This window comes from Felis catus, chromosome X (genome assembly GCF_018350175.1).
Source record: "Felis catus isolate Fca126 chromosome X, F.catus_Fca126_mat1.0, whole genome shotgun sequence".
Taxonomy (NCBI): domain Eukaryota; kingdom Metazoa; phylum Chordata; class Mammalia; order Carnivora; family Felidae; genus Felis; species Felis catus.
The window spans coordinates 53,117,794-53,143,001 of record NC_058386.1 but is presented as its reverse complement, the minus strand read 5'-3'; the positions used below and the strand labels follow the sequence as shown (position 1 = coordinate 53,143,001).

The 25,208-nt window shown below is 37.1% G+C and overlaps 1 pseudogene; it reads left to right on the top strand.

The window, feature by feature from the left end:
- The first annotated feature begins 248 nt into the window (after positions 1–248).
- Positions 249–22,846, top strand: LOC101084603 (annotated as a pseudogene).
- The last annotated feature ends 2,362 nt before the right edge of the window (positions 22,847–25,208 follow it).

Here is a 25,208-nt window from a genome sequence, read left to right as displayed (position 1 = left end):
CTTTAGTACAAGGACAAACATAATAAAATTAATGAAGTCTAATTAGATAAGGGATATAAGAAAGTTTAAAAATGTAAAATATGAAGGGGGAGGAGTCAAGATGGCAGAACAGCATGGAAGCTTTTTGTGTGTCTTGCGTCCATAAAATACAACCAGACCAACACTGAACCATCCTACACACCTAGAAAACTGACTGGAGGAAAATCACAACAATCTGCACAAACTGAACCACAGAATTCAGCAGGTACATGGCACGGAGAGCTGAACATGTGGAACGAGAAGCTGCGAAAGGTAGGGAACTGGTTTTGCTGGCAGCGAGATGATGGAGACTGGGCGGGGGGAGAAGATGGGAAAAGCACCCCTCCCCAAAAGCAGCTGGAGAGAAAGTGGAAAATTGGAAACAGTCACAGGGAGTAAACTAAAAAGGGACAAAGGAGAAAGGAGAGGGTTTAAATTCCATTAAGACTGTAAACAAGGGGAGTGCAAAGTCTGCAACTCCACAGCTCGATACCTGGTGGTGCTCTGGTGGGAAGGGCAAAGGAACAGAGTGGTGTTTGGGAGGTTCTTGGGCCACAGGGGGAAAAGCAGTTCCACTGCTGGATGGACACTTGGTAGAGACTGTTGAAGCCACCTGGTTCCAGCAGACCCCAGAAGGCAGCCACAATCAGTCCTGGGACAAGGTCGTTAAGGGTGAAGCCTGGTGCCAGATGTGTGTTGTGATTTTCCATAATTCCTGAGACACTGCTGCTACACTGTGTTGTGAAAATTTTCTGGAATGGGCTGGCACCTGGCCGCAGTCTTGGGGCACCAGCAACAACAGGGTCCAGTGGGCGTACCTGGGTGCCGCTGATATTTGGCCATTGCTCATTGGGTCATTGCTCGGTGAGACCCTCCCATAGAGGGGGCAGAATGGGTCAAAGCCACAGTCCTTTGGAAGTAAGGGGCTGGGAAAAACAGCCACATCTGAGACAAAACTTGGGAGAGAGTTACTGCCTGGGGCCTGGTCATGGAGAGTGAAGAAGTGGGGAGTGGACAAGAGCTGAAGTTGGAAGATGGGTGGGTGATTGCTGATTCAGGAGAACAGACTGGGTAGCTGGGTGGCGCCATTTTCACCGCTCCCGCGCATGCTCATATGCACCTAGGACCACCACCACAATCCCAGTAGGTTAGCAACACCATCTAGTGGAGAGCGGAGCTGTTAAAATGAGCCCCGCCCAACTGGGCAAACTTTGCTGTTCAAGAACACAAGTATCAACGTCAGCTTATTTATGGACTATAAAGAGCTACATAGACTGACTTCTAGGGGAAAATGAAGCAATTTCAGTCCTACTTCAATCTCTTAGCAGGTTCATCTATTCAGTTTTCTTTTTTTTTCTTTTTCATTTTTCTCTTTTACAATTATTTTCTTTTTCTTGAATACACAAAGAAAAACTCATTTTATTTTCAATTTTTATTTAAAATATCTTTCTTTAATTTTTATTACTATATTTTTAACTTTTGTGTAAATTTTTTCAAATTCGACTTTACTTACATCATTTTATTTTAGTCTACTTCAGTGTATTCACCTTTTCAAATTTTCAAACAATTTCCTTTTTATTCTTTCTTTTTCTTTTTTTCTATTTTTTGTTTCTTTTCTTTTTCTTGAATGCATGAAGGAAAAACTTCATTTTTACTTTCAATTTCTATTAAAATATTTTTATTTAATTTTTATTACCATATTTTTTGCTCTTATGTAATTTTTTTCAAATTCTATTCTACTTCCATTATTTTATATTAGTATACTACAGTGTATTCACTTTTTCAAATTTTAAAACGATTTTCTTTTTTCCTTTTCTTTTTTATCTTTTTATCTCTTTTGTTTCTTTTTTCTTAAATACAGAAAATGAAAAAAATTAATATTTATTTTTCATTTTTATTTTTTTATTTTTTTAACGTTTTTTATTTATTTTTGAGACAGAGAGAGACAGAGCATGAACGGGGGATGGGAAGAGAGAGAGGGAGACACAGAATCAGAAACAGGCTCCAGGCTCTGAGCTATCAGCCCAGAGCTCAAAACAGGCCTTGAACTCACAGACCACGAGATCATGACCTGAGCTGAAGTTGGACGTTCAACTGACTGAGCCACCCAGGCGCCCCTCATTTTTATTAAAAATATTTTTCTTTGAGGAGCCTGGGTGGCTCAGTTGGTTAAGTGTCTGACTTTGGCTCAGGTCATGATCTCATGGTTTGTGAGTTCAAGCCCCACGTTGGGCTCTACTGACAGCTCAGAGCCTGGAGCTTGCTTCAGATTCTGTGTCTCACTCTCTCTCTGCCCCTCTCCTGATCATGCTCTGTCTCTCTCTGTCTCAAAAATAAACAAAACACTAATTTTTTTTAAATAAATAAAAATATTTTTCTTTAATTTTTTTCTACTATGTTATTTACTTTTGTGTTATATTTTCAAATTCTATTTTACCCCATCATCTCATTTTAGTCTACTCTAGTGTATTCATTTTTTCAAATTCTCAAACAATTTCCTTTCCTAGTTTCTTTTCTCCCTCCCTTTTTTTTCTCTAAACTGTCAAACCACTTTCAACACCCAGACCAAAACACACCTAGGATCTAGCATCATCTATTCAATTTATGTATGTGTGTGTGTTTAATTTATAATTTTAATATTTTTTTAATTTTATTATTTTTTAATTTTAATTTTTCTACCTCATTAATTCTTTTTATCCCTTCAAAATTACAAAACGAAGAATTCACCACAAAAGGAAGAGCACGAAGTAACAACAGTCAGGGATTTAACCAACACAGACACAAGCAAGATGTCTGAACCTGAATTTAGAATCACGATACTAAGAATACTAGCTGCAGTCAAAAATAGATTAGAATCCCTATCTGCGGAAATAAAAGAAATAAAAAATAGCCAGAATGAAATTAAAAATGCTGTAACTGAGCTACAATCATGGATGGATGCAGCAGTGACAAGGATGGATGAGGCAGAACAGAGAATCAGTGATAAAGAGTACAAACTTATAGAGAATAATGAAGCAGAAGAAAAGAGGGACATTAAGGCAAAAGAACACTATTTAACAATTAGAGAAATCAGTGACTCATTAAAAAGGAACAACATCAGAATCATAGGGGTCACAGAAGAAGAAGAGAGAGAAATAGGGGTAGAAGTGTTATGTGAGCAAATCAAAGTGGAAAACTTTCGTACCTGGGGAAATACACACACATCCGAATCCAGGAAGCACAGAGGATGCCCATTAGATTCACCAAAATCGACCATCACCATGGTATATCATAGTCAAATTCACAAAATACTCAGGCAAGGAGAGAATCATGAAAGCAGCAAGAGAAAGAAAGTCCCTAACCTACAAGGAAAGACAAATCAGGTTTTCAGTAGACCTATCCACAGAAACTTAGCAGACCAGAAAGAGTGGCAGGATATAATCAGTGTGCTGAATCACAAAACTATGCAGCCAATAATGCTTTATCCAGCAAGGTTGTCATTCAAAATAGAAGGAGAGATAAAACGTTTCCCAGACAAAAATTAAAGGAGTTTGTGACCACTAAATCAGTCCTTCCAGAAATTTTAAGGGGGACTCTGTGAGGGGAGAAAAGATGAAAATAGAATGAGAGAAAGAAACAAGGAAAGAAAGAAAGAAAGAAAGACCAAAAGCAACGAAGATTAGAAAGGACCAGAGAACACCACCAGAAACTCCAACTCTACAAGCATCATAATGGCAATAAATTCACATCTTTCAATACTCGCTCTAAACATCAATGGACTCAATGTTCCAATCAAACAACATAGGGTAACACAATGGATGAGAAAACAGCATCCATATATATGCTGTTTACAAGAGACCCACTTTAGACCTAAAGACACCTTCAGATTGAAAATAAGAGGATGGAGAAACATCTATCATGCTAATGGTCAACAAAAGAAAGCCAGAGTAGCCATACTTATATCAGACAATCTAGATTTTAAAATAAAGACTGTATCAAGAGATGCAGAAGGGCATTATATCATAATCAAGGAGTCTATAGACCAGGAAGACCTAACAATTGTAAACATTTATGTGCCAAATATGGAAACACCTAAATATATAAATCAATTAATCACAAACATCAAGAAACTCATCGATAGTAATACCATAATAGTAGGAGACTTCAACACCTGACTCACAGCAATGGACAGATCATATAATCAAAAAATCAACAAGGAAACAATGACTTTGAATGACACACCAGACCATATGTACTTAACAGATATATTCAGAACATTTCATCCTAAAGCAGCAGAATATACATTCTTCTCCAATGCACATGGAACGTTCTCCAGAATAGACCATATACTGGGACACAAATCAGCCCTAGGTAAGTACAAAATGATGAAGATCATACCGTGCATATTTTCAGACCTAAACGCTATGAAACTTGAAATCAACCACAAGAAAAAATTTGGAAAGATAACAAATACTTGGAGACTGAAGAACATCCTATGAAAGAATGAATGGGCTAAACAATAAGTTAAAGAGGAAATTAAAAACTATATGGAAGCCAATGAAAATGAACACACCACAACCCAAAACCTTTGGGACACAGCAAATGCGGTCATAAGAGGAAAGTATATAGCAATCCAGGACTTCCTGAAGAAGGAAAAAGATCTCAGATACACAACCTAACCTTACACCTTAAGAAGGTGTAAAAAGAACAGCAATTCCTTAAGGAGCTGGAAATGAACAGCAAATAAAACCCAAAACTAGCAGAAGACAGGAAATAATAAAGATTAGAGCAGAAATTAATGTTATCAAAACCAAAACAAAACAAAAAAAACAGTAGAACAGATCAATGAAGCCAGAAACTGGTTCTTTGAAAGAATTAAAAAATTGATAAGCCATTAGCCAGCTTGATCAAGAAGAAAAAGAAAAGGAACCAAATAAATAAAATCAAGAATGAAAGAGGAGAGATCAAAACCAACACAACAGAAATAAAAACAATAATAAGAGAATATTATGAGCAATTGTATGCCAATAAAATGGGTAATGTGGAAGAAATAGACAAATTTCTAGAAACATATACACTATCAAAACTGAAACAAGAAGATATAGAAAATTTGAACAGACCCATAACCAGTAAGGAAATCAAATTATTAATCAAAAATCTGCTAAAAAAAACAAGAGTCCAGGGCCAGATAGCTTTCCAGGGGAATTTTACAAAACATTTAAGGAAGAGTTCACACCTATTCTCTTGAAGCTGTTCCAAAACATAGAAATGGAAGGAAAACTTCCAAATTCTTTCTATGAAGCCAGCATTACCTTGATTCCAAAACCAGACAGAGACCCCACTAAAAAGAACTATAGATGAGTTTCCCTGATGAACATGGATGCAAAAATCTTCAACAAGACATTAGCCAACCGGATCCAACAATACGTCAAAAAAGTAATTCACCATGACCAAGAGGGATTTATACCTGGGATGCAGGGCTGGTTCAATACCTGCAAAACAATTAGCGTGATTCATCACATCAATGAAAGAAAGGACAAGGACCGTATGATCCTCCCAATAGATGCAGAGAAAGCATTTGACAAAATACAGCATCCTTTCTTGATAAAAACCCTTAAGAAAGTACGGATAGAAGGAGCATACCTGCAGATCATAAAAACCATATATGAACGACCCAACACTAATATTATCCTCAACGGGGAAAAACTGACAGCTTTCCCCCTAAGGTCAGGAACAAGACAGGGATGTCCACTCTCGCCACTGTTATTCAACATAGTATTGGAAGTCTTAGCCGCTAAAATCAGACAACACAAAGAAATAAAAGGCATCCAAATCAGCCAGGAGGAGGTCAAACTCTCAGTCTTCACAGATGACATGATACTGTATATGGAAAACCCAAAAGATTCCACAAAAAAAAATGGCTAGAACTGATTCATGAATTCAGCAAAGTTGCAGGATATAAAATCAATGCACAGAAATTGGTTGAATTCCTATACACCAACAATGAAGTGACAGAAAGAGAAAGCAAGGAATCGATCCCACTTACAGTTGCACAAAAAACCCATAAAATACCTAGGGATAAATCTAACCAAAGAGGTGAAAAATCTGTACACTTAAAACTATAGAAAGCTTATGAAAGAAGTTGAAGAAGACACACAAAAAAGGAAAAAGATTCCATGTTCCTGGATAGGAAGAACAAATATTGCTAAAATGTCAATACTACCCAAAGCAATCTACATATTCAATGCAATCCCTATCAAAATAACACCAGAATTCTTCACAGAGGTAGAACAAATAAATCTAAAATTTGTATGGAACCAGAAAAGACCCCGAATAGCCAAAGCGATCTTGAAAAAGAAAACCAAAGCAGGAGGCATCACAATCCCAGACTTTAAGCTATACTTCAAAGCTAGAGTCGTCAAGACAGTATGGTACTGGCACGGGAACAGACACTCAGATCAATGGAACAGAATAGAGAACCCAGAAATTGACTCATAAACGTATGGCCAACTACTCTTGGAAAAAGCAGGAAAGAATATCCAATGGAATAAAGACAGTCTCTTCAGCAAATGTTGCTGGGAAAACTGGACAACGACATACAGAAGAATGAACCTGGACCACTTTCTTACACCATACACACAAATAAACTCAAAAAGGATGAAAGACCTCAAAGTAAGACAGGAAGCCATCAAAATCCTTGAGGAAAAAGCAGGCAAAAACCTCTTTGATCTTGGCTGCAGCAACTTCTTACTCAACCCGTCTCCAGAGGCAAGGGTTAGGGAAAAGCAAAAAATGAACCACTGAGACCTCATCAAAATAAAAAGCTTATGCACAGAGAAGGAAACAATCAGCAAAACTAAAAGGCAACTGATAGAATGGGAGAAGATATTTGCAAATGACATATCAGATAAAGGGTTAGTATCCAAAATGTATAAAGACCTTATCAAACTCAACACCCAAAAAACCAATAATCCAGTGAAGAAATGGGCAAAAGACATGAATAGACACTTCTCCAAAGAAGACATCCAGATGGTCAACCAATTCATGAAAAAGTGCTCAACATCACTCATAACCAGGGAAGTACAAGTCAAAACCACCGTGAGATATCACCTCACACCTGTCAGAATGGCTAACATTAACAACTGAGGCAACAACAGATGTTGGCGAGTATGAGGAGAAAGAGGATCTGTTTTGTATTGTTGGTGCGAATGCAAGCTGGTGCAGCCACTCTGGAAAACAGTATGGAGGTTCCTCAAAAAACTAAAAATAGAACTACCCTACGACCCAGCAATTGCACTACTAGGCATTTATCCACGGGATACATGTGTGGTGTTTCAAAGGGACACATGCACCCCCATGTTTATAGCAGCACTATCAACAATAGTCAATGTATGGAAAGAGCCCAAATGTCCATCGATGGATGAATGGATAAAGAAGATGTGATATATATATATATATATATATATATATATATATATATATATAAAATGGAGTATTACTCAGCAATCAAAAAGAATGAAATCTTGCCATTTGCAACTACATGGATGGATCTCGAGGGTATTATACTAAGTGAAATTAGTCAGAGAAAGACAAAAATCATATGACTTCACTCATATGAGGACTTTCAGAGACAAAATAGATGAACATAAGGGAAGGGAAACAAAAATAATATAAAAACAGGGAGGGGGACAAAACAAAAGAGACTCATGGAGAACAAACTGAGGGTTACTGGCGGGGTTGTGGGAGGGGGGATGGGGTAAATGGGTAAGGGGCATTAAGGAATCTACTCCTGAAATAATTGTTTCACTATATGCTAACTAATTTGGAGGTAAATTTTAAAAATAAAAAATTAAATTAAAAAAATGTAAAATATTATATCAAAAATGTAAAATGTATGGGGAAAGATAAAAATATAGATATTTGGAATGTGCTCAAATTTAAGCTGTGATCAATTTAATGTAAATCATTTAATACATAGAACAATATATATAAACCATGTGGTAATCACAAATCAAAAAATATACATAACAAATACACAAAAAATACACAAAAGTAAGAAATGAACCTAAGCATAACAGTAAAGAATGTCATCAAAGCACAGGGAAAGAGAAAGAAAATGGAAGGAACAGATGTACTAAAACCTTAGCCATAAAGCAATTCACCAAATGGCAATAAGTACATATCTATCAACAATTATTACATAATTTTAATTTTTTAATTTGAATATAGTTCACACACAATGTTATAATAGTTTCAACTATACAATATAGTGATTCAACATCTATACACATTATGCTAGGCTCACTACAACTGTAGTTACCATCTGTTGCCATACAAAGCTATTACAATATAATTGAGTATATTCCCTATGCTGTACCATTTATTCCCCTGACTTACTCATTACATAATGAGAAACCCGTATTTCCCATTCTCCTTTCATTTTGCCCAACTACATACCCACTTCCCTCTGGTAACAGCTTGTTCTCTGTATTTGTAGGTCTGATTCTTCTTTTAATTGTTCATTCGTTTTGTACCCTAGGTTCCAAATATGAGTGAAATCATATAGTATTTGTCTTTTTCAGTCTGACTTATTTCACTTAGCATAATACTCTCTAAGTTCATCCACGTTGTTACAAATGGAAAGCTTTCATTCATTTTATGTCTGCATAATATTCCATTGTAAATATAAATATATAAATGTAATGTCATAATATATATGATCTTCCTTATCCATTCATCTACTGATGAGCACTTAGATTCTTTCTTCTTAATTTAAATCCCGGTTAGTTAACATATAGTGTCATAATGACTTCAGGAATAGAATTTAATGATTCATCACTTACATATAATACTCAGAGCTCATCCCAACAAGTGCACTCCTTAATGCCCATCACCCATCTAGTTCATCCCCCCCAACCCAACACCCTTCCAACAATCCTCAGTTTATTCTCTGTGTTTAAGAGTCTCTTATGGTTTGTCTCCCTCTCTTGTTTTTCTCTTATTTTTGCTTCCCTTCCTATATGTTCATCTCTTTTGTTACTTAAATTTCACGTATGAGTGAAATCATATATTTGTCTTTCTCTGACTGACTTATTTTGTTTATAATAATATACTCTAGCTCCATCCACGTTGTTGCAAGTGACAAGATTTCATTCTTTTTTATTGCTGAGTAATATTCCATGGTTATATATATATATATATATATATATATACCACATCTTCTTTATCCATTCATTAGCCAATGGATATTTGGTCTCCTTCCATAATTTGGCTATTGTCAATAGTGCTGCTGTAAACATTGGGTGGTGTGTGCCCCTAGAAATCAGCATTTTTGTAACTTTTGGATAAATACATAGTGGCACTTAGATTCTTAGATCTTCCACATCTTGGCTATTTTATATAATGCTACAACAAACATAGGGGTGCATATAACTTTATGAACTGGTATTTTCATTTTTAAAGGGATCATTACCCAATAGTGGAATTACATGATCATATGGTATTTTGTGGACTTATCTTTATTTTTTTATTTAAAATTTTTTTTACTTTTATTTATTTTTGAGAAACAGAGTGAGACAAAGTGTGAGTGGGGGAGGGGCAGAGAGCGAAGGAGACACAGAATCTGAAGCAGGCTCCAGGCTCTGAGCAAGCGGTCAGCACAGAGCCTGATGTGGGGTTCGAACCCACAAACTTTGAGATCATGACCTGAGCCAAAGTCAAATGCTCAACTGACTGAGCCACCCAGGCGCCCCTGTGGACTTATCTTTAAAGAGTGTATTGTAAGCCCTGAGAAAGTAAATGGGCTAACTGCTGAAATGTCAGCAATGTTCTGGTCTCAAGGCTGTTGAACACAATAGCACTATGATATCCAGAGCCCCATGATCCCCCAGGAGCCAGTTAGGGAACAGACTCACCGTAATTGCTTAACAGTCCTTGAAACTGCACATATTCCTTGCATCGTTTCATGTAAACACCAGATGTGTGTTTAGTCTATGTCTGGAGGCTCTTTGTGTTTTCCTCCCAAGCTTTGACATTCTTTAATGTTTATATACCTGGCAAACATGAAATAAAGAATATGTACAGTCTGCTGCTGCTGCTGTTTCACTGGCAGAGGCAGCTCTGCACATCCTCTCAAAGTGTCTGACAACTTTTTCTTCAGTGCATGGATACAATATTTATTTTTAATTTTTAAAAGTGGGGGCGCCTGGGTGGCTCAGTCAGTTGAGCGTCTGACTTCAGCTCAGTTCATGATCTCGAAGTTTGTGAATTTGAGCCCCACATCAGGCTCAATGCTGCCAGTCTGTCACTGCACAGCCCACTTCAGATCCTCTGTCCCCCCTCTATATGCCTGTCTTCTGCTTATGCTCTCTCCCTCCCCCCCAAAAAATGTATTTATTTATTTATTTTGTTTGTGAGAGAGAGATCTCATGTGAGCAGGGGAGGGGCAGAGAGAGGGAGAGAGACAATACCAAGCAGGTTCTGAGTTGTCAGCACAGAGCCCAACACAGGGCTGGAACTCATGGACTATGAGATCATGACCTGAGCTGAAATTAAGTCAGATGCTTACCCAACTGAACCACCCAGATGTCCGTCTATTTTTTATTTTTTTGAGGAACCTCCATACTGTTTTCACAGTTGGCTATACCAATTTACATTGCACTAACAGTACCGAGAGTTTTTATTTTTTTTATCCACATCATCACCAACACTTGTTATTCTTTGTCGTTTTTATTTTAGCCATTTCCACAGGTGTAAGATGACATCTCATTGAGATTTTGATTTCCACTTTTGCAATGATTAAGAATGTTGAGCATTAGGGCGCCTGGGTGGCTCAGCCAGTTGAGCATCTGACTCTTGATTTCGACTCAGGTCATGAACCTAGGGTCACGGGATCAAGCCCTGCATCAGGCTCCATGCTTAGATTAAGATTCACTTTCTTTCCACCACCACCCTCACCTCTCTCTAAAATAAGAGAACTGCTCACACCCTCTCTCTAAAATAAAAAATACAAAAATTAAAAAAAAATAATGCTGAACATCTTTTCATGGGGTGCTGACCATCTTTATATCTTCTTTGGAAAAATTATTATTCAGGTCCTTTGCCTATTTTAATCTGATTATTTGTGGGGTTCTCTTTGGCATTTAGTTCTATAAGGTCTTCAGATATTTTGGATATTAAACTCTTATGGGATATATCATTTGCGAATATCTCCTCCCATTTAGTAGTTGGCATTTTTGTTTTGTTGATGGCAACCTTTGCTGTTTAAAAACGTTTGGTTTTTATGTAGTCTCAATAGTTTATTTTTGCTTTTATTTCCTATGCCTTAGAGGATACATTTAGAAAAATGTTGCTATTGTCAACATCAAGGAAATTATTTCCTATGTTCTAGGATTTTTAGTGTTTCAGGTCTCATATTTAGGTCTCTAATCCAGTTTCAAATTATTTCTGTGTATCTTAGTAGAAAAGGCATTCAGTTTTATTCTTTTGCATGCAGCAGTCCAGTTTTTTAAGCACCACTTATTGAAAAGACTGTCTTTTCCCCATTGTATATTCTTGTCTCATTTCTAATAGACCATATAAATGTGGGTTTATTTCTGTGCTCTCTATTCTCTTCCATTGATCGATGTGTCTAATTCTGTGCCTGTATAATACTGTTTTGATTAGTACAGTTTGGTAGCGTACCTTGAAATCTGAGATTGCAATACCTCCCGCTTTGTTCTTCTTTCTTGAGATAACATTGGGACTTTCATGTATTTTTGTACTTCCATACAAATTTTAGTATTTTTTGTGATAATTCTGTCAAGAATGCTTTTTGTATTTTGATTTGGATTGCACTGAGTCTGTAGATTAATATCATAGTATGAACATTTTAACAATATTAATTTTATTGAATCAATGAGCATGGAATATGTGCTATTTCTTTCATGAACATTTAATATTTTTGAAGCACAGATTTTTCACTTCCTTACTTAAGTTCATTTCTAGGTATTTAACTTTTTAGTGCAATAGCAAATGGATTTTAATTTTTTTCCTTTCTGCTACTTTGTTATTAGTGTAGGGAAACGCTCCTGATTTCTTTTCATTTTATATCATACAGCTTTACTGATTTCATTAATTCCTTTAGTGTGTGTGTGTGTGTCTGTGTGTCTGTGTGTGTCTGTGTCTGGAGCCTTTAGGGTTTTTTTTTTTTATGTATAGTATCATGTCCTTTGCCAAAAGTGATCATTTAACTTTTCTTTACCAATATAGATGCCTCATTTTTTGTGTCTGATTTCTGTGGCTAGGACATCCAATACTATGTTGAATAAAAGTTGCAAGTGGGGATATCTTTGTCTTATTCCTGATCTTAGAACAAAAAGCTTTCATTTTTTTCACAATTGAATATGTTAGCTATGGGATTTTAATATATGGTCTTTATTATGTTGAGGTATGTTTTCTTTAAACCCACGTTGTTGAGATTTTTTTATCATGAAAACATGTTGAATTTTGTCAAAAGATTTTTCTGCATCTATTGAGATTTTTCACCTGACTTCTATTTTTTCATTTTGTTTATGTAGTTTATTGCATTGACTTTTGAATGGGGAACCATTTTTGCATCCCTGGAATAAATCCCACTTGACTGTGGTGAATGATCCTTTTAATTATTGTTAAATGTGGTTTGGTATTATTTTATTGAAAAGTTTTGCATTTATGTTCATTAGAAATATTGGCTGTGTGTGTGTGTGTGTGTGTGTGTGCATGTGTGGGTTTCTTTGTCTGGTTTTGGTATCAGGATAATGCTGTCTTCTAGAATATATTTGGAAACTTTCATTTATTTTCTATTTTTTGGAATAGTTTGAGAATAGGTATTAACTATTATTTAAATGTTTTGTAGAACTCACCTGAACCCATCTGGTCTTGGAATTTTGTTTTTTGGTAGATTTTTATTATTATTACTGAATCAATTTTGCTGTTAGAATTGGGTCTGCTCATATTTTCTATTTCTTTCTGATTCAATTTTTAAGATTGGATGTTTCTAGGTATTTATTTTTTTCTCGGTTGTCCAAATGGTTGGCATATAACTTTTGTGGTATTCTTTTAAAGTTCTTTGTATTTCTGTGATGCCAGTTGTTACTTTTCCTCTGAGTATTTGTATATTTAGTTATTTACTTTTTAATTTACATCCAATTTAGTTAGCATATAGTGCAACAATGATAGATTCCAGTGATTCATCCCCTATGTATAACACCTAGTGTTCATCCAAACAAGTGTCTACCTAATGCCCTTTATCCATTTAGCCCATGCCCCCTCCCACAATCCCCCTAGAAACCTTTTTTGTTCTCTATATTTGGGTCTCTTATGCATTGTCACCCTCCCTGTTTTTATATTATTTTTGCTTCACTTCCCTTATGTTCATCTGTTTTGTATATTAAAATACTCATATGAGTGAAGTCATATATTTGTCTTTTTATGACTAATTTCACTTAGCACAATACCCTCTAGGTCCATCCACATAGTTACAAATGGCAAGAATTCATTATTTTGATTGCCAAGTAATACTCCATTGTACATATACACCACTTCTTCTTTATCCATTCATCTATCAATGGACATTTGGGCTCTCTCCATATTTTGGTTATTGTCTATACTGCTGCTATAAACATTGGGGTGCATGTGTCCCTTGGAAACAGCACACCTGTATCACTTGGATAAATACCTAGTAATGGAATTTCTGGGCCATAGGGTAGTTCTATTTTTAACTTTTTCAGGAACCTCCATGCTGCTTTCCAGAGTGGCTGTACAAGTTTGCATTCCCACCAGCAGTGCAAGAGGGTTCCCATTTCTCCATATCCTTTCAAGCATCTATAGTCTCCTGATTTGTTCATTTTAGCCACTCTGACCACTCTGAGATTGTATCTCAGTGTGGTTTTGATTTGTATTTTCCTGATTTCTCTGCATCTTTGCCAATATCTGTCAGTGCCTGAGTTGTTAATTTTAGCCATTCTGACAGGTGTGAAGTGATATCTCATTCTGGTTTTGATTTGTATTTCCCTGATGATGAGTCATGTTGAGCATTTTTTTCATGTGTCCGTTAGCCATCTGGATGTCTTCTTGGAAAAGTGTCTATTTTCTCTTTTGTCCATTTCTTCATGGATTATTTGTTTTTTTGTTTTTTGTTTTTGGTGTTGACTTTGATAAATTCTTTATAGATCTTGGACACTAACCCTTTATATGTCATTTGCAAATATCTTCTCCCATTCTTTTGGTTGTCTTTTATTTAGTTTTGCTGATTGTTTACTTCGCTGTACAGAAGCTTTTTATTTTGATGAGGTCCCAATAGTTCATTTTTGCTTTTGTTTCCCTTGTCTCTGGCAATGTGTTCAGTAAGAGGTTACTGTGGCCAAGGTCAAAGAGGTTTTTGCCTGCTTTCTCTTCTAGGATTTTGATGGCTTCCTGTCTTATGTTTATGCCTTTCATCCATTTTGAGTTTATTTTTGTGTATGGTGTAAGAAAGCAGTCCAGGTTCATTTTTCTGCATGGCGCTGTCCAGTTATCCCAGCACCATTTGCTGAAGAGACTGTCTTATTCCATTGGATATTCTTCCCTGCTTTGTCAAAGATTAGTTGGCCATACGTTTGTGGGTCCATTTCTGGGTTCTCCACTTTGTGCCATTGATATGAGTGTCTATTTTTGGGCCAGTAGCATGCTGTATGGATGATTACAGCTTTGTATTCCATCTTGGAAACCAGGATTGTGAAGCCTCCAGCTTTGGTTTTCTTTTTCAGGATTGCTTTGGCTATTCGGGGTCTTTTCTGGTCCCATACAAATTACAGGATTGTTCTAGCTCTGTGAATAATGCTGGTGTTATTTATTTATTTATTTATTTATTTATTTAATTTTTTTTTCAACGTTTATTGGGACAGAGAGAGACAGAGCATGAACGGGGGAGGGGCAGAGAGAGAGGGAGACACAGAATCGGAAACAGGCTCCAGGCTCTGAGCCATCAGCCCAGAGCCTGACGCGGGCTCGAACCCCCAGACCGCGAGATCGTGACCTGGCTGAAGTCGGACGCTTAACCGACTGCGCCACCCAGGCGCCCCTGCTGGTGTTATTTTTATGGGGATTGTATTGAATATGTAGGTTGCTTTGGGTAGTATTAACATTTTAACAATATTTGTTCTTCCTATCCCGGAGCATGGACTATTTTTTTTCCATTTTTTCTGTGTGTCTTCTTCAATTTCTTTCATAAGCTTTCTATAGTTTTCAGTGTATGGTTTTCACCTCTTTGGTTAGATTTATCCCTAGGTATTTTATGTTTTTTTGTGCACCTGTAAATGGGATCAATTCTTTGATTTCTCTTTCTGTTGCTTCATTGTTGGTGTATAGGAATGAAACCGATTTCTGTGCGTTGATTTTATATCCTGCAACTTTGCTGAATTCGTGAATCAATTCTAGCAGTTTTTTTGGTGGGATCTTTTGGGTTTTCCATATACAGTATCATGTCATCTGCAAAGGGTGAAAGTTCGACCTCCTTCTGGCCGATTTGGATGCCTTTTATTTCTTTGTGTTGCCTGATTGCAGGTTAAGACTTCCAATACTATGTTGAATAACAGTGGTGAGAGTGGACATCACTATCGTTTTCTTGACCATAAAGAGGAAAGCACTCAGTTTTTCTCTGTTGAGGATGATATTAGCGATGGATCTTTCATATATGTCTTTTATTATTTGGAGGTGTGGTTCTTCTATTCCTACTTTCTTGAGGGATTTTATCAAGAAAGGGTGCAGTTTGTTAAATGCTTTATCTGCATCTATTGAGAGGATCATGTGGTTCTTGCCCTTTCTTTTATCGATGTGAGGTATCACATATATTGTTTTGCAGATAATGAACCAGCCCGGCATCCCAGGTTTAAATCCCACTTCATCATGGTGAATAATTCTTTTAATGTATTGTTGGATCTGGTAGGCTAGTATCTTTTTGAGAATTGTTGCATCCCTGTTCATCATGGAAATTGGCCTGTAGTTCTCCTGTTAATGGGGTCTTTGTATGGTTTTGGAATCAAGGTAATGTTGGCTTCATAGAATGAGTTTGAAAGTTTTCCTTACATTTCTATTTTTTGGAACAGATTCAAATGAATAGATGTTAACCTTTCATTAATGTTTGGTAGAATTTCCCTGAACAGCCATCCGGTCCTGGACTCTTTTTTGTGGGAGATTTTTTTATTACTAATTTGATTTCTTTACTAGTTATGGGTTTGTCCAAATTTTCTATTTCTTCTTGTTTCAGTTTTGGTAGTTTATATGTTTCTAGTAATTTGTCCATTTCTTCCAGATTGCCTATTTATTGGCATATAATAATCCCATAATATTCTCTTATTATTGTTTGTATTTCTGCTGTGTTGGTTGTGACTTTCCTGTTTCATTCGTGATTTTATTTATTTGGGTACTTTCCTTTTTCTTTTTGATCAAGCTGGCTAGGGGGTTATCAATTTTGTTAATTCTTTCAAAGAACCAGCATCTGGTTTCATTGATATGTTCTACTGTGTGTTTTTTTGTTGTTATTTTTTTCTGTTTTTTGTTTGTTTCAATAGCATTGATTTCTGCTCTAATCTTTATTGTTTCTGGTCTTCTGCTGGTTTTAGGTTTTATTTGCTGTTCTGTTTCCAGCTCTTTAAGGTGCAAGGTTAGGTTGTGTCTGAGACCTTTATTCCTTTAGGAAGGCCTGGATTGCTATATACTGCCTTCTTATGACCATCTTTGCTGTATTCCAGAGGTTTGGGGTTGTGGTGTTATCATTTTAATTGGCTTCCATGTACTTTTTAATTTACTTTTTAACTTCTTGGTTAGCCCATTTATTATTTAGTAAGATATTATTTAGTCTCCAAGAATTTTTAGCTTTCCAAATTTTTTCTTGTGGGTGATTTCGAGTTTCATAGCAATGTGGTCTGAAAATATGCATGGTATGGTCTCAATCTTTTTGTTCCTGTTGAGGGCTGATTTGTGTCCCAGTATGTGATCTATTTTGGAGAATGTTCCATGTTCACTGGAGAAGAATGTATATTCTACTGCTTTAGGATTAAATGTTGTGAATACAGCTGTTAAGTCCATCTGGTCCAGTGTGTCATTCAAAGCCATTGTTTCCTTGTTGATTTTCTGTTTAGATGATCTGTCCATTGCTGTAAGTGGGGAGTTGAAGTCCCCTACTTTATGGTATTATTATCAATGAGTTTCTTTATGTTTGTGATTAATTGATTTATATATTTGTGTTCCTCCACATTTGGAGCATAAATGTTTACAATTTTTAGATCTTCTTGGTGGATAGACCTCTTAATTATGATATAATGCCTTTCTTCATCTCTTGCTACAGTCTTTATTTTAAAATTTAGATTGTATGATATAAGTATGGCTACTCCAGCTTTCTTATGTTGACATTAGCATGAGAGATGGTTCTCCATCCTCTTCAATCTGAAGGCGTCTTTCGGTCTGAAGGGTCTTTTGTAAATAGCATATTAATGGATCTTGTTTTCTTATCCATTCTGTTACCCTATATCTTTTGATTGGAGCATTGAGTCCATTGACATTTAGAGTGAGTACTGAAAATTATTAATTTATTGCCATTATGTTGTCTGTAGAGTTGGAGTTTCTGGTGGTGTTATCTGGTCATTTCTAGTCTTTGTTACTTTTGTCTTTTTTTTCTTCTTTTCTCCCCTCAGAGAGTCCCCCTTAAAATTTCTGGCAGGCTGGTTTAGTGGTCATGAACTGTTTTACTTTTGTTTGTCTGGGAAACTTTTTATCTCTACTCCTATTTTGAATGATAGCTTTATTGGATAAAGGATTCTTGGCTGCATATTTTTCTGATTCAGCACATTGAATATATCCTGACACTCCTTTCTTGCCTGCCAAGTTTCTGTGTATAGGTCTGCTGTGAGCCTGATCTCTCTTCCCTCGTAGGTTAAGGACTTTTTCTCCCCTTGCTGCTTTCATGATTCTTTCCTTGCCTGAGTATTTTGTGAATTTTAGTATGATATGCCTTCTTGATAGTTTTTGTTAAATCTACTGGGAGTTCTCTGTGTTTCCTGGATTTTGATGTCTGTGTCTTTCCCCAGGTTAGGAAAGTTTTACACTAAGATTTGCTCACATATATCTTCTACCCCTTTTTCTTTCTTTTCATTTTTTGGACCCCTATGATTTTGATGTTATTCCTTTTTAATGAGTCACTTAATTCTCTAAATCTTATATTGTTCTCTTTCGCCTAAGTCTCTTTCTTTTTTCTGCTTCATTATTCTCCATAAGTTTGTCCTCTATATCGCTGATTCACTGCTCTCCTTCATCCATACTTGCCACCATGGCATCTGTTCGAGATTGAAGCTCAGATGCAGCATTTGAAATTTCATCCTGACTACCTTTACTTCTTTTATCTCTGCAAAAAGGGATTCTATGCTATTTTCAACTCCAGCTACTATTCTTATTATCATGATTCTAAATTATGTTTCAGACATCTTGCTTGTATTTGTGTTAAGTTCCTGGCTGTCATTTCTTCCTGTTCTTTCTTTTGGGTTTACTTCCTTCACTTCATCATTTTGAAGGAAGAAAAGGAAATAATAAATTAAAGAAATAAAAATTTAAATATTTAAAAAAACACAAATCAAAGATGCTAGATACTAAGTGTGTTTTGGTCTGTTTGATGAAAGAAGCTTGATAGAATAGAGGAAAAAAAGGAAAGGGAAGGAAAGGAAAAAGGAAAGGAAAAAAGAAAGAAAACATTTGAAAATTCAAAAAAACTGAATACAATAAAATAGAATAAAATGAAATGAAAGTAAATTAGAATTTTAAAAATTTACAAAAAAGTGAAAAACATACTAGAAAAAATTAAAGAACAATTATTTTTATAAAGATGGAAAATAAAAATATTTTTTTATTTTTCTGTATTCAAGAATAAGAAAAGAAAAGAGAAAAATAATTGAATAGATGAACCAACAAACAGAATGAAATACGATTGAAATTACATCCAATTTCCCCTAGAAATCAAACTATGTAGCACTTTATAGTCTGTAAACTAAGCAGGCAGAGAGATTTGTGGTGTTCCTCAAGAGCATGGATTGCCCAGTTGGGCAGCTCTTTTCTCCACTAGATGGTGCTGCTTACCTTACTGGGGTGGATTGTTGTGGTGCATGTAGGCATGTATGCACTTGCATTGGAAGAGTGCAAATGGCATCACCCAGCCACCCAGTCTAGTATCAGGACTCTGTGCTTTCCCCCACCTGTAATCAAGCACCCCTCCTTTGTCTCCAGCTTCCATCCACTCCCCCCCTTTACACTGTCTGTGACGAAGCCATCAGACTGCCACCTGCCTCCTGAGTTTTATCTCAGATAATTCTTTGTTTCCCTACCCCTCACTTCTGAGGGACTGCAGCTTTGACCCACTCAGAGCCTCTGGGGGAAGGTCTCACCTAGCAATGGCCAGTTGCTGGCCTGCCCCCACGAACACTCATGTGACTGTGCCAATGTCTGCACTCATGTGACTGCTGCCAATGTCCAAAGACTGTGGCCAGGTGCTAGCCTGCCCCAGAAAAAGTTCACACAATCCTGTAGCAGCTGCATTTCAGGGATTATGGTAAATCACAACACACATCTGGCTCCAGGCTTCAACCTTAACATCCTTGTTCAAACACCAGTGAATGTGCTTGTTCTCCATCATCCAATGGGAACTTTGGCTGTGGGAAGGCCACACAGCCTCTACCAAGTGTCCTCCCAGCTGGAGAACTGCTTCTCCCTGTGTGGTCCAAGGACACCCAAGGACCTTGTTCTCTGATCCTGGGGATTCACCCTTCCTGCCAGAGAACCACCAGGTAGATTCACCCTTCCTACCAGAGAACCACCAGGTATCAAGTTGTGGAGTTTCAGACTCTGCACTCCCCCTGTTTATAGAGTCTTAGTGGAATTTAAACCCTCTCCTTTCTACCTTTTTTATTCAGTCCCTTGTGTCTGTGTCCACTGTTCCTCTTCCTCTCCAGCTGCTTTCAGGGAGGGTAGGGGGCTGCATTTCCTGTACTCTCCCCCATCTCTGTCATCTCTCCATAGGCAAAAACAGTTCCCTGCCCTCCTCGGCTTCTCTGTCCCCAAGTTCACCTCTCCATGCCACATACCTGCCAAGTTTTGTGGTTCTGTGGTTCAACCTGTGAAGATTGATGTGTTAATCCTCAAATCAGTTTTCTAGTTGTGCAAGATAGTTTGGTGTTGATCTGGCTACATTTCAGGGATGAGAGATGCACAAAAACTTCCATGCTGTTCCACAGTCTTGCCTCCTTCTCCTTTGATTTTTTTTTTTAATATAAGTCATTTTCTTTATTTTTCCTTTATTCTTTCTTTTTTTTTATTTGATGAGTCTGGCTAAGTGTTTATCAATTTTGTTACCCTTTTTAAAGGATCAGCTGTTGATTTCATTGATTTTTTTTTTGGTCTCTCATTTCTCTGTGCTCTGATCTTTATTATTTCATTCCTCTTACTCATCTTGGGCTTTGCTTATTCTTTTTTCTAGTTCCTTTATATGTAACTTAGATCTTTAGTTGAGCTTTTTGCATCTTTCTTGAGGTAGGCCTTTATTATTATATATTTCCTTATTAAAATTGTTTTTGTTCCTTCCAAAATATTTTTGGGCCATTGCATTTTCATTTTCATTTGTCACCATGTATTTTTTTAAATTTATTTATTTAAATTCAATTTAGTTAACATACAGTGCAGTATTGGTTTCAGGAGTAGAACCGAGTGATTCATTACTTACATATAACACCAAATGCTCATCCCAACAAGTGCCCTCCTTGATACCCATCACCCATTTACCCTATCTCCCCACCCACCTCATCTCCAGCAATCCTCAGTTTTTCCTCTGTACTTTAGAGTCTTCTATGGGGGCACCTTGGTAGCTGAGTCTATTAAGCATCTGACTTCCATTCAGGTCATGATCTTGTGGTTTGTGGGTTTGAGCCCTGAATCAGGCTCTGGGCTAACAGCTTGGAGGAGCCTGCAACCTGATTCAGGTTCTGTGTCTCCCTCTCTCTCTGCTCCTCCCCCACTCGTGCTCGCTTGCTTTCTCTCACTCTCTCTCTCACTCCCTCTCTCTCTCAAAAATAAATAAAAACATTAAAAAAGAGTCTCTTAAGTTGTCATGTATTTTTTTCATTTATTCATTTACCCTTTTGTTGTTTAGTAGTATGTTGTTTAGCCTCCACATATTTGTGTTGCTTCCATTTTTTCCCCTGTGATTGCTTTCTAATTTTATACTGCTGTGGCCAGAAATGATGCATGCTATGATTTCAAACTTCTTAAATTCATTTAGGCTTGTGATTTTCTCTGGAGAATGTTCTATGTGCACTTGAAAAGGATATGTATTCTGTTATTTTTAAACGGGATGTTCTGTATATGTTTGTTATGTTCATCTGGTCTAATGTGTCATTCAAAAAGACTACTTCCTTATATTTTCATTTTCTGCCTTAATGATATATGCATTGATGTAGGTGGGCTGTTAAAATATCTTACTATTAATGTATTTTTTCTCTATATGTCCTTCATTATTTGCTTTATGTACTTGAGTGCTCTAATGTTAGGTGCATAGATAATCACAATTGTTATATCATCTTCTTGAATTGATCTCTTTATTATTAGGTAGTGCAGTTCTTTGTCTCTTGTTACAGTCTTCGGTTTAAAGTTTATTTTGCCTGATATATTGCTATCCTTCCCTTTTTTATCACTTCCATTTACATAATAAATGAGTTTTTTTCATACCTTTACTTGCAGTCTGTATTTGTTTTTAGATATGAAAAACAGTATAGGCAGTATAAATATGAGTCCTGTATTTTTTAATCCATTCTTCTACCCTATGGATTTTGACTGGAGCATTTAGATAATTTACATTTAATTATTTATGGGTAAGTATTGCTTGACATTTTGTTTATATTTTCTGATTGTTTTGTAGATTTTCTCTATTCTTTTTCTCTTGCTCTCTTTCTTTGTAATTGATCAGTTTCTGTTGTGTTATGTTGGCTTTCTTTCTCCTTGGTTTTTTTTTTTTGTATCTATTTTAGGTTTTGGGTCTACAGTTACCATGAGGTTTGTATATAACATTCTAAGTATATAGCAGTCTATTTTAGTTTGATGGTCATATAAGTTCAAACACATTATTAAAAAATATTTTTTAAACTCTTTCTTCCATGTTCTATGTGTATGCTGTCATATGTTACATATTTTCATTCATAAATGTTTTTATGTTTTATTATGGACTTTTCTTTTCCACTTAAAAATGTTTACATATGCTTTGGCCACTCTCCAGGTAGCAGCCTACTCAGTGCCCTCTCCTGTGTCCCTGGGCCTGATCCTTCTCTTCTTTTCCCTCAACCTCAGGTGGAACCGCTGGCAAGTTGCAGATTTCCATGAAAACTTTTATGGGGAAGATTATCACTCTTGAGATTGAACCCTCAGATACAATAGAAAATGTAAAGGCCAAGATCCAAGATAAAGAAGGACTTCCTCTTGATCATCAGAGACTGATCTTCACTGGCAAGCAACTGGAAGATGGATGTACTTTGACTACAACATTCAAAAGTAGTCCACTCTTCATCTTATGTTGAGATTTCGTGGTGTTACTAAGAAAAGGAAGAGGAGTCTTTCACCACTCCCAAGAAGAAAAAACATAAAGAAAGTTAAGCTGGTTGTCCTGAAGTACTATAAGGTGGATGAAAATGGCAAAATCAGTAGCCTTCATCAGGAGTGCCATTCAGATGAATGTACTGGAGTTCTTAACATCAGACACTTTGACAGACATTATTGTGGCAAATGTTGTCTGATCTATTGCTTTAACAAACCAGAAGACAAGTAATTGTATATGGATTAATAAAAGATATGAACTAAAAAAGTCTCTTTAATATTTTTTATAAAGCCAGTTTAATGGTGATAAATTCCTTACCTTTAGTCTGTCTGAGAAAATTTTTATCTCTCCTTTAATTCTGAATGATAACCTTTCCAAGTAAACTATTCTTTGTTATATATATTTTTTCTTTCAGCATTTTTAATGTATCATGCCACTCCTTTTTAGCCTGCAAAGTTTCTGGTAAAAAATCAGTTGATAGTTTTTATTAGGTTCCCCTCACACATGACATTTTGCTTCTCTCCTGCTGCTTTTTGGATTCTTTATTTACCTTTAACCCTTGGCATTTTAATTATTATGTGTCAGGGTGTAAACTTACTTGTGTTCATCTTGTTTGGAATTCTGTGATTCTTGAACGTGGATGTCTATTTCCTTCCTTAGGTTAGGGAATTTTGCAGCTATGATTTCTTCAAGTAAGTTTTTTTTGCCTCTTTCTCTCTTCTGAGACCCCTGTAATGTGAATATTTGCTTGCTTGATATTGTCCAAGAGACCTTTAACCTATCCCCACTTTTTTTGTATTCTTTTCTCTTTTTGGTGTTGAGCTTGGTACTTTTCATTGTCCTATCTTTCATATTGTTGGTATGTTTTGCATCTGATAATCTACTGCTGATTCCTTCTAGTGTATTTTTCATTTCAGTTATTGTATTCTTCAACTCTAATTAATTGTGGTTTTTTTTATATTTTATATCTCTTGGTTGAAGGTCTCAGTGAATACTTCAACTCTTCTCTCCATCCTGATGAGTATCTTTGTGATCATTACTTTAAATTCCTTATCAGGGATATTGCTTACCTTTATTTTATCTAGTCCTTTTTCTGAGGTTTTGTATTTTTCTTTCTTTTTGAACATATTCCTGTCTCCACACTTGCTTGACTTTCTGTGTTTGCTTCTATAGATTAGGCAGAAATGCTCTTTCTTCTAAATAAATGGTCTTATTTACAGTTGACCCCTATGTAGACTGTATGTGTTGGTGACTTTTACTGTCTTACCGGAACTGTGGCTGGTGTGAGCTGGAAGTTGTACAGCAATCTAGGTTAGGCTGTCCCAGTGTAATGGCTAGAGATGATGTGGGCCTGGGCCAGTGTGGTCCTAAGTCTCTACTCTCAGAAGGTGCCTTGGCAGGATTCCTGAACCTTAGTGGGTGCAAGCTGAGGAGTCCCGGTGCTCTCCACATAGTAGGTGCTCTGGAATGAAAAGATAAAACTACAGGGTATGCAAGCCAGTATGTTCAAAGGCTCTACATGCTGAGGGGATCTTCACAAAATACCTGAAGCTGAAGTGGGTGTAATCCAGGGTTTTTCTGGGCTCTGCATAGAGAGTGCCCTGGCAGGGCAGCAGAAGATCAGGCACGTTGTGGGCCAGGATGGCCTGAGTTTCTTTACACAGAGGGTACTCTGGGAGACAACTGAAGCTGAAGTAGGTGCAATCTAGGGGGATCCCGGGGCTGTCCACACAGTAAGCACCCAGGCAGAGTCACAAAAGCTGAAGTGGCTACAAGTCAGATAGTCCTGGGGTCTATACACAGAGGGCACCCTAGCAAGAGAGCTGAAGCTGAAGTGGTTGCAATTCAGGGATCCCAGGACTATCCATGCAGCAGACACCCTGGTAGGTCAGCTAACATTTATATACGTGCAGGTCAGGGGTTTTCTGGGGTTCTATGTGCTGAGAGCACCCTGGAAAGACCGCTGAAACTGATGCAAGTTCAAGTCAGGTGTCCATGGTGCTCTACAGAGGGGGTGCCCTAGTGGATCAGGACCTGGGAATTGTGTCTTTCCCATGCAGAGAGTGCTCTGGCAGGATAGCTGAAGCTGAAATGGTTGCAAGCTAGGGAGGTTCCGAGGCTTTACACACAGAGAGCTCCTTGGCAAGATAGTTGAAGTTATAGAGGGTGTAAACCAGTGTGTTCCAGGACTCACGGCAGAGGATGGCCTGGAGGGGCAGTTGGAACAAAAGCAAGATTATGCTAAGTGTTCTTGGGTCAATCTACACAGGGGGATCCTTAGCAGGATAGTCAAAACTTCACTGGGCAAGAGTCAGTGTGGTCCCTGGGCTATATGCAAAGTGTCCCCTGTCAGGACATCTCAAGCTAAAGTGGAAGCAAGCTAGGGTGTCCCAGGACACTCCACACTAAGGGTGCCCTGGCAGAATACCTGAAACTGAAGTGGGTGCAAGATGGGATTTCCCAGGGCACATAGTACAGGAGATGCCTTGGCTGCATGATTAGAGCTTAGGCCTGCACAGGCCAGGGTGTTTTAAAGCATGTGCAGGGGTAACTTGGAAGGGTGGCTGAAACTGAGGTAGGCATGGGCTGGAGG